The 15,557-nt window shown below is 45.6% G+C and overlaps 1 long non-coding RNA gene across 1 annotated transcript; it reads right to left on the reverse strand.

Annotated features, from left to right (window-relative positions):
- Positions 1–1,192: 1,192 nt before the first annotated feature.
- On the reverse strand, positions 1,193–15,149 carry LOC149470511 (uncharacterized). Its single transcript, XR_016308539.1, has 2 exons — positions 14,211–15,149; positions 1,193–2,391 (listed from the first exon to the last, which is right to left on the reverse strand). It is a non-coding gene; the product is annotated as an uncharacterized LOC149470511 (long non-coding RNA).
- Positions 15,150–15,557: the final 408 nt, after the last annotated feature.

Here is a 15,557-nt window from a genome sequence, read left to right on the forward strand (position 1 = left end):
ATAACACAATCATCAGTCCCTCCCCTCATGCCAGGGTACTAGGTGTAATCCTAGACTCCCATCTGTCCTTTCAGTCCCAAATCCAATCACTGTCCAAATCTTGTAGACTTCACCTCCACAATATCTCCAAGATACGTCCGTTCTTAACCTCGGAAACCACTAAGGAACTTATTTACTCCCTTGTTATATCCCTTCTTGACTATTGTAACTCCCTCCTCATTGGCCGACCTCATCGCAGGCTATCCCCGCTCCAGTCTATCATGAACGCTGCTGCCAGACTCATCCACCTTACTAACTATTCTGTATCAGCCACCCCTCTCTGCCAATCCCTCCACTCAGTGTCCTCCACCCCTCTCTGCCAATCCCTCCACTGGCCTCCACTCAGTGTCCTCCACCCCTCTCTGCCAATCCCTCCACTGCCTTCCCATTGCCCAACGGATAAAATTCAAAAACATTAACAATAACATATAAAGCCATTTATAACTCTGCCCCAAATTACATCACCGATCTTGTCTCCAAATATCACCCAAAACGTACTCTCAGCTCCTCTCACAACCTATTGCTCTCTAGCTCCCTTGTCTCCTCTCATGCTTGTCTCCAGAGCTTCCCCCATCCTCTGGAACTCTCTACCCAAATTTATCAGACTATTGCCTACTCTGCTCACTTTTAGGCGATCTGTGAAAACCTCTCTTCAGGGAAGCCTATCCTGCCCTCAGCTAATAATGGAATCTTCTACTCTTCCTACCAGTCCATCCCCCACAGTTACTACCTTTTGTACCACTAGCCCCTCCTTCCTAGAATGTAAGCTCCAAAGAGCAGGGCCCTCCTATCCCTCTTGTATTGTTGCTGTATTGTCTCCCGTTATATTGTAAACCGCTGAGCAAACTGTTGGCGCCATAAATCCTGTATAATAATATTAATGAGAGATGAAATGTGGAAAGGAGGCATTGAATGGGAGAGGAGATGGAACATGTATTGGGAGGAGTGGACAAGGTGGGCTTAGCTGGAGACCTCAAGCCTGGCTGATGATGTATTACTAGTCGGAAGAACCTGTAATGGGCTCTCCCAATGAGGCTTCAGAGACTTGGTAAGATGACAATAGACCCCATCCTAGTCTCTGGTACTGAGGCAGTGCTGGTCATGTATTACCTCAGGATCCAGAAATGAAGAAAATGCTTGGAAACACAACTCAGTTGGTGAATCATGAAAATGCATTACATGTTCAGTCAAAGCTCCATAAAAAAGATAAAGATGAGAATCATGAGGGAAGCTGTTCAGTTATTGATGCTTATCTTAAAAACAATTGTCAAAAGGTAAAATATTCAAATCCCTTCTAGTTGTGTATTGATGGACATAAGCACTAAACTCAGTTCATCCAATCATTACATTCCAGTTTGTTTAAGTTTGTTTCTTTAAAAGTAACATTTTATCTTTTCCCTTCTTCTCTAGCTTGTGGGATGACATTGGGGATGTGAAACAAACTTGTGACACCTGAAACTGCTTTAATATCCCTTTTCTTCCAAAATTTAATCTATGCAGAAATGTATGAATCCTCCGATGATCGATTAGACCGACATTAACTGTAAAAGTTTTGTCACATTGAGAGCATTAAAATTACTTCTCTCCAGTGTGAATCATCTGGTGTCTGATAAGATCTGACTTCTGTGTAAAAGCTTTATCACATTCAGAACACTGATATGACTTCTCTCCAGTGTGAATCATCTGGTGTGTGATAAGATGTGACTTCACTGTAAAAGTTTTATCACATTCAGAACACTGATATGGCTTCTCTCCAGTGTGAATCCTCTGGTGTTTGATAAGATATGACTTATGTATAAAAGCTTTGCCACATTCAGAACACTGATGTGGCTTCTCTCCAGTGTGAACCCTCTGGTGTGTGATAAGATTTGTCTTCACAGTAAAAGCTTTATCACATTCAGAACACTGATATGACTTCTCTCCAGTGTGAATCCTCTGGTGTCTGAAAAAATTTGACTTCTTTATAAAAGCTTTATCACATTCAGAACACTGATATGACTTCTCTCCCTTGTGAACATTCTGGTGACTGATATATTTTCTCTCCATTGTAAAATCTCCAAATAAGAAGTAGTTTGAAATGACTTTTCTTATGTATACTTGGGTTGGACTTTATTGTAAAGCCATTGTCACTTCCAGAACATTGAAATTACTTTTCTCCTGCTGGATCAATGTGGAAGAGGATCCAAACCATGACTTTTAGAACACAGATATGACTTGTATCCCGTGTGAATCCTCCAGTGAGCTGCAATAAAGACTTTCAGTCAATTAAGACAACCATATGTCTTGTTTTCCATGTGACTCAGCCATATTTATGAAGACCAACATGACCCAAAACTTGGTTCATCAATCTACCTGTTCAAAAAAAAAAAGAAAAAATAATTCTATATAAAGGGCTACATAAAGTTGCTTTCTATTTTTAATGTTCATTACTAAATATATCTTATGAATAGAAAGAATATGTACAGCATTATCTACAGTATTTTTTTTAATCAAATAGATTTTATTAAGAAAGTTTCTAAGTGCGCACAGTATTCCCAACATTCAGCCCAGACAATGGAGTCATACATTCTCACGTATAGGCAGTTGTGGCACTGTTACAGATCATACAGAACAATAACTTGCTTTGTCTATGGTGTCACTTTTACCTTTTATAAACAAATGAACAGAGAAAAGAAGAAACAGCCTAGAACAATTCAGCTGTACACGGCAAGTAACTCCCCCCAGTACATACAGTTGTGTTCAAAATAATAGCAGTGTGTTGAAAAAAGTGACTAAAGCTGAAAATCCTTCTAATCCTTTTATTTCCATCCACACAAATGCATTGGGAACACGACACATTCTATTCCAAATCACAACATGAAGAAAATACATCAAATTTGTGTTGTTCCTCTAAAAAAATGGAAGAAAAGTGAATATTAGACGGTTCAAAAAAATTGCAGTGTTTGTATTCTTCTTTACAAACTCCAACATTCACTATATAAACTGAGAAATGTTTGAAGATTTTGCTTTCCTTTGAATGACTTCATGAATATTTGGTTGTAGTCGCACTGTTTCTGAGAACTGCTGTACATCTGTGTTGCATGGAGTCCCCCAACTTCTGGCCCCTGTGATCAGGTATTCCAGCCCAGGATGATTGGACCACATTCCACAGTTCTTCTCTATTTCTTGGTTTTGCCTCAGAAACGGCATTTTTGATGTCACCCCACAAGTTTTCTATTGGATGAAGATCCGGGGATTGGGCTGGCCACTCCATAACGTCCATCTTGTTGGTCTGGAACCAAGATATTGCACGTTTACTGGTGTGTTTGGGGTCGTTGTCTTGTTGGAACACCCATTTCAAGGGCATTTCCTCTTCAGCATAAGGCAGCATGACCTCTTCAAGTATTCTGATGTATTCAAACTGATCCATGATCCCTGGTATGCGATAAATAGCCCCAACACCGTAGTATGAGAAACATCCCCATATCATGATGCTTGCACCACCATGACCACCACCTTCACGGTCTTCACAGTGTACTGTGGCTTGAATTCAGTGTTTGGGGGTCGTCTGACAAACTGTCTCCGCCCACTAGACCCAAAAAGAACAATCTTACTTTCATCAGTCCACAAAATGTTGCGCCATTTCTCTTTAGGCCGGTCAATGTGCTCTTTGGCAGATTGTAACCTCTTCAGCACGTCTTTTCTCCAACAGTGGGACTTTGCGGGGACTTCTTGCAGATAGCTTGGCTTCACATCGGCGTCTTCTAATTGTAACAGTCCTCACAGGGAACGTCACACCTTCTTTCATCTTCCTGGAGCTGATTGTTGGCTGAGTCCGCGCCATTTTGGCTATTCTTCTATCCATTCCAATGGTAGTTTTTTGCTTTCTTCCACGTCTTTCAGGTTTTGGTTGCCATTTTAAAGCATTTGCAATAATTTTAGCTGAGCAGCCGATCATTTTCTGCACTTCTTTATATGTTTTCCCTTCTCCAATCAACTTTTTAATTAAGGTACGCCGTTCTTCTGAACAATGTCTGGAACAACCCATTTTCCTCAGAATTTCAGAGAGAAATGCACTGTAACCAGCATGTCCAACATTTGCTGCCTTCCTTCCTTAAATAAGGGCAATAATTGCCACCTGTTTCTCAAAGAATGAATGACCTCACTAATAGAACTCCACACTGCTATTATTTTGAACACGCCCCTTTCAATGAGTGATTCAATGACACAGAATCAGCAGCATGCATGTCATGACTGTTGGGTCTGTTGGATTTCTATGACTCTACTACACCTGCTAGGAAATTATTTGCCATGTAGAAATATCATTTCTACCAAAAACAGTGATTGATCCGGTTAGTGATGTCTGACTGCTATTATTTTGAACACAACTGTACATAGATAGCGGACACCATTCAATGAGGCCTGTGTCTACAGGATCATTCCCCAAGTATCAGTCTTCAATGTAGTCACCATTCAGTAGGATACAACTGGCCGTTCTCCTTCTATGGGGCTAAAAGAGCTAAGATTTTAAAAGCCTATGAAGAACTAACTAAGAGAGAGCAAGGAGTATCCAGCCAGTTCTGCTAGAGAGACATACATTTCTTGGGGGAATAACAATGTTGATACGTTCGTTTTTTCACATGTTGATGTGGAGATCACCTGCTCAATTCACTGGTGTCTGCTGGGAGTTTGAGATGATAGCCAAGATCGGGATATTTTTTATGGTCAAGCAGCCTCACTATTGCTATATGACTTGTAATAGGAGGAGGTGTAAATAATTCCTCCTCTATTGAGACCAAGAGGCACACCCGAGGAATATTGAACACCAACATTACAATACTGGTCATATCGTTCCACTTTTTGAATAATTTTGGACATCTCCAAAATGTGTATCAAATCCCCGACAACACCACTACAATTGGGGTCATAAGGGGAAATCCCTCTTGTCCTAGCTGAACAATTGAGCTGGAGTCCTGAAAGCTCTATGCAAAAGAAATGACTGAGTTTCTGTGAAGAGGACAGAGAGATGAGAGGTATGGAGGTCACAATCACCTCCCACCACTCTCTATTATTTTCTCTGTTTCCCATTTCTTTCTATAAGTCTTCGGCAAGAGTCAAAAGACTGGAATAAATATATGAGAGATCATGCCTTTCCCACTGGTGCCATCTGAAGCCCATTAACAAGTGTGAGAGTGATGTGAAATCTGTATCTGATGGAAGTAACAATCAATGGATGGGATCTAATGTGTCTACTAAGTCCCACCTGGTAAGATGTTGAAGTTGGGCAGCTATAATATAAAGTCTAACATTTGGTATTGCTAGGCCTCCTTGGTCTTCACCATACTGTAGAGTAGTGAGTTTGATTCTAGCTGACGGCTTCTTCTAAATGAGCTCCCCAAACTGGAAGCCACTTACAGAAGTGGGAGCGGGTACCTGTCAATTTTGGTTACCCCCCCAAAAAGGTGCCAGTTGGGTCCTTAACCACTTGCCGACCAGGCACTTATACCCCCTTCCTTACCAGGCCAATTTTCAGCGTTGCCACACTAAATGACAATTGCGCGGTCATGCAACATTGTACTCGTGTGAAATTTTTATCATTTTTGTCACACAAATAGAGCTTTCTTTTGGTGGTATTTACTCCCCATTGGCTGTTTTATTTTTAGCGCTATAAACAAAAAAATAGCAAAACATTTGAAAAAAAAAGTTCTTTGTTTCTATTATAAAATATTGCAAATTGAAGGTAATTTTTCTCCTTCACTGATGTGCGTTGATGAGGCGGCACTGATGGGCACTGATAGGCAGCACTGATGGGCACTGATAGGCAGCACTGATTACACGGATTAGAGACTAACCGTTTTTTATATTTCACGTATGCACTTTGAAACGCCAACTTGGGACGTTTATCACATCTATACTCCACCATACGCCTCAGTGCGTGTATTTATTTATGTCACTATAATTGATATGGAGATCATAGTTGGTCACTTTTATATTATCCATTGTATCTAGATACATTTCATTCATGATATTTATGATTTTACATTTTTTTCATACCTTTAGCGCTGCATGTGTTTTATTTATTATTGATTAGAGGGTTTTGAGGTTCTTACCTTTCATGCCAGCTGCTCCATTTCTATGTTTATCCAGCGCTCATTTTATCTTATTGGATGAGGCAGCACTGATGAGCTGGCACTGTTAGGCAGCACTGATGAGCTGGCACTGTTAGGCGGCACTGATGATGGGTACTGATAGTCACTGATAGGCAGCACTGCTGGGCACTGACTGGTGACACTGCTGGGCAAAGGTGGGTGGCACTGATGGGCACTTGTGGGTGGAACTGGTGGGTGGCACTGATGGGCACCGATCCTCAGGGCACTGATGATCCCTCCTCTGACAACTGCCGGCAGTACTTTCCTCATGCTCTGACAGCGTGAGGAAAGTGCAGTCTAGAACCGGCAATTGCATTTCTCGATGACCAGCGTGTCATAGAACACAACAATCACGGAGATCGCCAGGTGTGCGCCCCCAGGGGCATGCAGGAGAGCGCATTCTGGGAGGACGTCATATGACAGCCTCCCAGAACTGGCCTGCCGCAGTGCAGTCGTCATTTGGCTACCTGCGGTCGGCAACTAGTTGAAGCAGGACTTCCCCTTTTGGGTGGAGCTCTGCTTTAACATCAGCAAGAGATAACAGTGCTATAGTATCAAGAGAGGAGTGAATGTAGAGACTGAAACATGTTATATACTCTATAATATCATTTCTGGTACTCTCACAGTGGGAGTATAGATTTAGTACTTCAACCTGTATGCAGATATCAGTGGCAGACGAGTGGGTGACCTGTCCGCCTCACTGAAAATTCAAACTGATAGTGTAGGTTCCCCAATTGGGAAAACCCCCATAAGGGATAAAGAGCTAATGAGAGGAAAGGTGAAAAGGAAGAGAGCAATGGAGAGATAAGAGCAAGAGTAGTGAAGAAAGGGGTACAGATAAGGGGGGAGGAGAGGAGGTCCCCAGGGGGGAGGGTGTGTGCCTGTATAGAGCAGCAACTGAGTAGTGGGTTACCTAATGGACTCAGGACTACAAAGAGAGTAAGGTTTCATCAGAGTTTGAGGGTAGGAAATGGTCAACCCATAGTTGCCATAGTTGTTCATTTTTATGCACTCTGTCTAATAGGACGGCTTCTACTTTGACATGTATCGTGGCTCGAGTGACACTATTCTTAGTTTCAGTGGTATTGAGGTGGGGGGATTTCCAGGCCTTCGCTATGGTTTGCTAAGCCGTGGTGGTGACCTACAGGAGTAGTTTGAATTGCCAGTGTGTCACTTCTTGGGCATTATGCAAGTAAAGGAATGGACGCTGGTCAACCGACCAAGTCCAGTGTTGAGGAATGGCCTCAGCTGCCATTCTAGCCACGCCCTCTGATGCATTTCACCCCGCCCACTAGGGCTTGGTCACACTGCATCCATCCCGTTACTTGTATTGGCTGACACTGGAATCGCTCTGACTCATGCTCCCCTCTTCTCACTTGCCGGTGGGGTGATCCCTTTCCTTCTATCCATAGCTTGGAGACACACCATAAGTTATACTTCTTGGGGCTTGTTATTAAATGAGGCAGTGGCCGGATGGATATATATATACTGTAACTTCTTCATAAAGAACTGTAGGCATATGGAATATTTTGCACCAATACGTTAGAACAACCGGGCAGGTCCACCAAATGTGGATACCTGCTTCAGAGCAGTCACATAAACAAGTCAGGGATTAGGGATGGATTTAGCGATCCGGGCAGGGACCAGGTACCAGTGCATGAGAGTGCTGTGGTTAGTCTCCATAGCAACTATATTTTGGGAGGAGGATTTTGCAGCAGACCATATGTCTGCCCAATCGCTTTCAAATGAAGATTTAAATCCCATTCCCACTTGGATGTATATGGTAAGGAAGTGTAAGGTGGTGGAGCTGGTAACTGTGCATATAAGGTGGAAATCAAAAGTCTGGCATGGGGGTCACATTTACATATGTGTCCAAACCTAGTCATGTCTGGGAGAGAGGTGTTCATGTGTAAGTGGGAGCAATAAAAGTGTTTGATCTGAAGATATCTACAAATTTCAGAGGTAGAGATTTTGTTGGAGTCACATAGGGTTTGGAAGGGTATAAAGGAGTCTGGTGTTGAACTAGACTAGCTCTAGGACAAGCATGAAAAGAAGATGGAGGCATCCATGCCGGATAAAAGCCTGGATTGAGGAGGTATGCCATGAGTGGGTTATGGGGTGACTGTAAGGTGTATCAGAACTTTAGACTGTCCCAGATAGATGGGTAGTGTTGAGTAATTGGGTGTTGGAGTGAGCGACGATCTCTTGGGTGTAGCCATAGTAAATTTGCAACTGATGAGGGGATACAATCTACTGACTCTATAGTGACCCATAGGAGGGGGTCACTTTTACTGCATGATATTTAGGGAGTTGAGCAAGATGTGCAGCTTGGAAATATTTAGCAAAGTTAGGAAGCCCCAGACCACTCTAAGTTTCGGTAAGATACGGATGGACTGGGGTAGATGCAGTTTAACAGTGCCCCATACATAAGTGGTGGCATGACACTGTAATATGCAGAGGAAACAGGAAGGTATATTGTGATGGAGGGTAGGCAGGACAGAACACGCAAGGCAGATGGCAAACACACAAAGCTTTATTATTACAAATGGCAGTCACTCAATGGGGGATTGCAAGGGGGTGGCAGTGCCCAGTATGGGAAATAGCAAGAAGAGGACCAAAAATAATTGTAGTCCAGCCCCAGGGGCAAAGTTAAAATCTCTACAGCAGTTTGTAATCCAAACAGGGAGGTGGAGAGGGAGTACAAGAACAGTTCAGGGAAAACAGGGGGGCATTCACTCACAGATCAGACAGGGGTGCCCGGGTCCACAGGGGAGCAAGGCAGTATGACATCAAGTACTTGCCCTGAAACCGGAGTATGCGTGGCATAGTCCATGGTAATAATCCCCCCGAGTCCTAGATGCCTGCAGAAGGCAGCTGGTGTAGTTCTCCCCCTATCCTTGGGGCTTGCAGAGTGGCAGCTTGTGGAGGTCTCCCCCTTCTCTGGGGCTTGCGGTGGGCAGCTGGCATAATTCTCCCCCTTAGCTTTGGGGTGTGCAGAGCGGCAGCTCCCCTTATCCGTTGGGGGGGTGTATGCAGAGTGGACACAAGAGTCCCGTCTTATCTGGGATCCCTCGGTGGCTTGGCAGTGAAATGGATGACCGGGAAGAGCCTGTCATCGGTCTCTTAAACCGATGCAGGACGCTTCTTGGTCGTCCTGGCAATGGCGGGCGGGCCGTGGGCAGTGAGCCTCGTTGCTCGGCAAAGAGGCACGCCCCCCTGGACACGGAGCGCAGCCTTTGTCCGGTGGCATCCGCAAGAGCGGGAACTCCCTGTGCATGCAGTGCAGATGTCGGGACCGTGCGGCATCATTCTGACACCGCGGTCCAGAACCTCTCCGCAGACAGGTGTGAACCTCACTATCTTTTCCCCTAATGCCTCGCAGGATGGGGAGAAGATAGTGGCGGAGGTGAGAGGAGCCACACCTCTTGTCCTGCGTGGTTCGGCTTCAAAAAGCCGCGTCAGGACGAGAGGCAGCAAGGGGGGAAGGTCATCCTGACAGGGGGGAAACAACTACTGAAATGGGAGCTGAGCTTTATTAATTAAATTACAATGTGCTAAGGGAATTGGGGGAAACTGGCTAATGAAATTGGGACTGGAATGCACTTTATTTGAGGGGCTGAAATGTACTATATTTGGGAGGGAAATATAACAGATTTGGGCACCCTGGCAGCACCTATATTGTGACATTTTACAGTTGCAAGAAAAAGTATGTGAACCCCTTGGGAATACGTGGAGTTTTGCATGAATTGGGCATAAAATGTGCTCTGAACGTCATCTAAATCACAACAATAGAAGAACACAGTCTGCTGAACATAATACTACACAAACATTAGATGTTGCCATGGTTTGATTGCACATAACATGTAAACATTCACAGTGCAGGGAGGAAAAAGTATGTGTACCTTTGGACTTAATAACTGGTTGACCCTCCTTTGGCAGCAATAACCTCAACCAAACGTTTCCTGTAGTTGCAGATCAGACCTGCACAACGATCTGGAGTCATTTTGGACCTTTTCCTACTCTCTGGGAATGTCCTCTTGTTATGGGCTGTACATTCCAGAACCTCCTCAAGACCTGGACCAAAAAGATTATCGCCAATAAAGGGTAAGGCACAAAGGTGCAGTTTGAATGCTGAGTTCCCTGCCCAGGTTTTTAACCAAAATGCCCTTTTAGCTGAATTCACTAGGGCAGAGGTTCAAGCCGCTAGCTTAACTGACTTGGCCGAGGCATCCACAAGGAAACCAACTGCTTTAAACAGCAAAGGAAATTATTTCAGGATTTGCTGCCTGGAGGTCCCTGCAGAGAGAAGTGATTGTGTAAGCCAGCATTCCAGATATCTGGTGACACCAGTAGCCGAGAAAGCTGGCCTAAAGCTGATGGAAGTGGAATTCCAGGCCCTGCGGAGTAAGACTTCATCCCTCTTATCCATAGGGTCTTTCAGAGCCCCCATATCTTCAAATGTTAAGTCTGTCCTTTTAGAGACTTTACATAAGGGGGTGTCTAATTTCTGAACCTTGTTCCATTGCTGGGACCTGTTATCCTCAAATGGAAACCTTCTATTAAGATTACTTGAGAAAAAGGGTTTCCTCTCAGGGCTTTCCCATTCCTGCTTAATGGTATCAGCCAGGGAACTATGGACTGGAAAGACACTAGTCTTTCTAGCATACAAACCTTGATACATGAGGTCATGCTTAGATAGGCAAACGTCCTCCTCCTTGATCTCTAAGGTTTCGTAGATAGCTTTAAGGGGGTTGTCCACATCTTCCAGGGGCAATTTGTTCCTGGAACCTCTGGAGGAGCAAACATCACCGTCCTCCTCTTATGAGCCTGAATCTACCCGGGACCTAGGATCCTCCTCCGGGTCCTGCTCCCCTTTTAACGCATTTGCTACCTCCAAACCCACCGATTGGGTCCAAGGATCCAGTGGTGGCTGCATTTTTCCAATAGGGATCTAAAGGATTGAAATGTAGACAACATGTCATCCTTAATGGAGGTGAGCACTTTATGGCACGCTGTAAATGACTTATCCTTAATTAGGCTAGCCACACAATTGCAGCATAAGGGTTTTTCCCAAGTTGAACCCAATTTAGCTGCACAAACTGCACACTTCTTCTTGGGGGTCTGACTCTGCACCTTGTCATGGACTTTAACCTACAATAAGCAAGAAAAAAAACAGTACAGAAAATAATCAGCCCAGGGCCCCTCATACAAAACCACTGTGCTGGGGGAGCAAGAAAAGGAAGTGTGCCCACCAGGGTCAACAAGAGGGATCAGAGTCCCCAAGCTTACCTTAGAGGAGCCAGTGCCTGAATGACCAGGATATGCCTGAGAAGTGTCAGTGCCTTCCATCAATCCCTCTTGTGGTGGCGCCACAGGCTCTGCTGGGTCTGTACACCAGACTGGCTGCCTAACCAGATGCTAGTGCTGCTATGGAGACTGGAACCACGAGTCTCAGGCGCCCGTTGACGACATCACCGCAGCAGGAACTTCTGGTACCTGGACAGCACCCAGAAGTTGCAGCTACTCGCACGCCAGATTGGCAGTCACTCTGCCCCACTGTGCATCGGATGCTGAAGCCCCCCCCGCACGGGAAGGAGAATGACAGGCATCAAATGTCCTGGATCCCCCAGGACACACCCGATGGTCATCATCCACTGAGGCATGGAAAAATATCAGGAGCGCAGCCCCACTTCCCCTGAAGGGATCACATCGGGCAGGAGGAAGTAAGACAGACCAGGAGCCACCAGCAACCTCTAGGGCCCAGAGCTTCGACAATCAGTTCCTTGATGACTGCACCCATCCTTGCAGAGGAAACACTAAAAACTCAGGAGGGAGGCCTGGTGGTCCGCCTTTTATAGTACTGTGCTTACGTGTTTCCTGTCCGAGAGGGAGGAGCTCTGTCTCAGGAAGGATGTCCTGGAGGACGTTTGGAGAAATGAACATTAGAATGTCTGAGAGACAAAAGCCAGAAATAGATCAGTGGCTGCATGCACGCCTCATTGTTAGGCTGCAGGTAGAGAGGCAGAGATGAGGCAGGATTTATCATGAAATACAAATTAAAGTGTATTATTTTCAAAACAGCCAAGAATATTTCACAAGGTCTGAAAAGTATGTAAGTCATCGAGTTATTCCCCAATTTAAGAAGAAGAGCATAACTGCAGGTAGTAAATGTAAGAGAGGAGTTGCAGATGATACGATGGTGAGTAGTATGTACAGGAGAGGAGTGTGGGCGGTATGACAGTGATGGGTATGTACAGGAGAGGAGTATGGAGGTATGACAGTGATCGGTATGTACAGGAAAGGAGTACGGAGGTATGACAGTGATCGGTATGTACAGGAGAGGAGTACGGAGGTAAGACAGTGATGGGTATGTACAGGAGAGGAGTACGGAGGTATGACAGTGATGGGTATGTACAGGAGAGGAGTACGGAGGTATGACAGTGATGGGTATGTACAGGAGAGGAGTACGGAGGTATGACAGTGATGGGTATGTACAGGAGAGGAGTACGGAGGTATGACAGTGATGGGTATGTACAGGAGAGGAGTGTGGGGGGTATGACAGTGATGGGTACGTACAGGAGAGGAGTACGGAGGTATGACAGTGATGGGTACGTACAGGAGAGGAGTACGGAGGTATGACAGTGATGGGTATGTACAGGAGAGGAGTACGGAGGTATGACAGTGATGGGTATGTACAGGAGAGGAGTACGGAGGTATGACAGTGATGGGTATGTACAGGAGAGGAGTACGGAGGTATGACAGTGATGGGTATGTACAGGAGAGGAGTACGGAGGTATGACAGTGATGGGTACGTACAGGAGAGGAGTACGGAGGTATGACAGTGATGGGTACGTACAGGAGAGGAGTACGGAGGTATGACAGTGATGGGTACGTACAGGAGAGGAGTACGGAGGTATGACAGTGATGGGTACGTACAGGAGAGGAGTACGGAGGTATGACAGTGATCGGTACGTACAGGAGAGGAGTACGGAGGTATGACAGTGATGGGTGTGTACAGGAGAGGAGTACGGAGGTATGACAGTGATGGGTGTGTACAGGAGAGGAGTACGGAGGTATGACAGTGATCGGTATGTACAGGAGAGGAGTACGGAGGTATGACAGTGATGGGTATGTACAGGAGAGGAGTGTGGCGGTATGACAGTGATGGGTACATACAGGAGAGGAGTACGGAGGTATGACAGTGATGGGTATGTACAGGAGAGGAGTACGGAGGTATGACAGTGATGGGTATGTACAAGAGAGGAGTACGGAGGTATGACAGTGATGGGTATGTACAGGAGAGGAGTACGGAGGTATGACAGTGATGGGTATGTACAGGAGAGGAGTACGGAGGTATGACCGTTCCCAGGGAGGAGTATCTCAGGAAGGGTCTATACTCCACCATAACTCTGGTTCTCGGAGTGTCAGGTCCCAGCGGGTTCTCCTGGTGTCTCTCCTGTTATTCTGTCTCGGACACATCAGAGGAACATGGTGGGAGATTGGCCTGAATGTCCTTCCTAGGAGGGAATACCGGAGCCATTCTGAGGCCCATTTAATGGCCGGCAATGAGGAGGAAACCAACACTGAGAAGTACATGCTGAGATATATACAGCACAGGGCAGCACAGTGGCTGAGTGGTTAGCACTTCCTCCTGGCAGTACTCGGGTTGTTGGTTCAAATCCCAACCATGGCACCACCTGCCTGGAGTTTGCATGTTCTCCCTGTGCCTTTTCTCCAAGTACTATAGTTTCCTCCCACACCACAAAGACATGCTGGGAGGTGAATTGTCTCCTATGTTGTCCCTAGTATGTGTATGTATGAATGTGAGTTAGGGCCCCTAGATTGTACGCTCCTCTGGGGCGGGGACTGATGGGAATGTACAATATAGATGTAAACTGACGGCGCTATATAAGTACCTGGAATAAATAATAATAATACACCCAGATCATCGATGACGAGGAGGAAGGTTCGGTCACAGATGATTGGTCCGTCTATAGCAGGGACAGGAGCCGGGACCAGGAATAGGAGATCCACCTGACTTACCCGTGTGCTCTGACATGGAGAAGATCCCATGCTGGCCCTATGGTGGCCGTGTGTTCAGGATGGAGACCGATTCTGTTGGACCTTCTTGAAGCTGATCTAAAATGGCTGAGAGGAAGAAAGTGTTCTCAGGACAGGAAGTGACACAGACAGGAAGTGACACCAGACAGGAAGTGACTGCAGACAGATTTATACAGAGGGTGCAGTATGGAGAGCAGACACTAGATGGTGATGGTACAAAAAAAGCTGAATAGAATAAAACAACAGGGAAAAAACCTGAAAAGCAAAAGATGATGGCGGCTCGTAATCTTCTCATTTAACAGCTTGACGTCATTGTCCCACTCTACATGTTACATCACATCACGTGACTTCCTCAGGAGTTGGCCATCGGACGTACAGCTGCCTATATATACCATTATAAACCCAAATAGACTAATCGGGCGCCATTATGTTGTAGCTTGTCTGTCCTTTATTTGGTGGCCATTTTCCCTTGGTCTAATTTCATTTATATCTCATTTATCACATTACAGTGCAGTGGATTAGATCTCCCTCCTACATTTTCTTGTAGACCACCTGTACCTCCTTTGGTGGCAATTTTTTCCTGGTCTATTATCAATGAAACACAGTTATCACATTACAGTGCAGTGGGTTAGATCTCCCTCCTCCATTTTGTTGTAGCCTGCCTGTTCCTCCTCCAGCGGCCATTTTCCCTTAGTCTGATATGGAAGCTGAGGATCTGCCCCCCTTGATGTATCTGCGCATGTGCCAGTTTCAGGCATAAGCAGACGATCAGCGATCTCGCTCTGAGAAAGTGTTAACTCCTTTCATGCTGGATTGCAATTACAGGAGTCACATCCCTCGGATCACTGCTGCTGACGATCCCGATATTACAGGAGTCACATCCCTCGGATCACTGCTGCTGACGATCCCGATATTACAGGAGTCACATCCCTCGGATCACTGCTGCTGACGATCCCGATATTACAGGAGTCACATCCCTCGGATCACTGCTGCTGACGATCCCGATATTACAGGAGTCACATCCCTCGGATCACTGCTGCTGACGATCCTGATATTACAGGAGTCACATCCCTCGGATCACTGCTGCTGACGATCCCGATATTACAGGAGTCACATCCCTCGGATCACTGCTGCTGACGATCCTGATGTCGCCAAGCTGCTTGGGGGGTGACATGGCAAGTACAGTCACATGTGGGGGGATCAGTGATATTGGGGGGCCATAACATGTTTTGGTGGTGCAGTTACACGTGGGTGCCAGTCACATGGGGGTGGGGATTTGCAGCAAGGGAGACTGAGCTTATTGCTAAGGGGGGATGTTTGCGTCAATGG

Source organism: Staurois parvus, unplaced genomic scaffold, assembly GCF_062004578.1.
Source record: "Staurois parvus isolate SC_StPar_1 unplaced genomic scaffold, SC_StPar_1.0 ptg000040l, whole genome shotgun sequence".
In the NCBI taxonomy this organism is placed as follows: Eukaryota; Metazoa; Chordata; class Amphibia; order Anura; family Ranidae; genus Staurois; species Staurois parvus.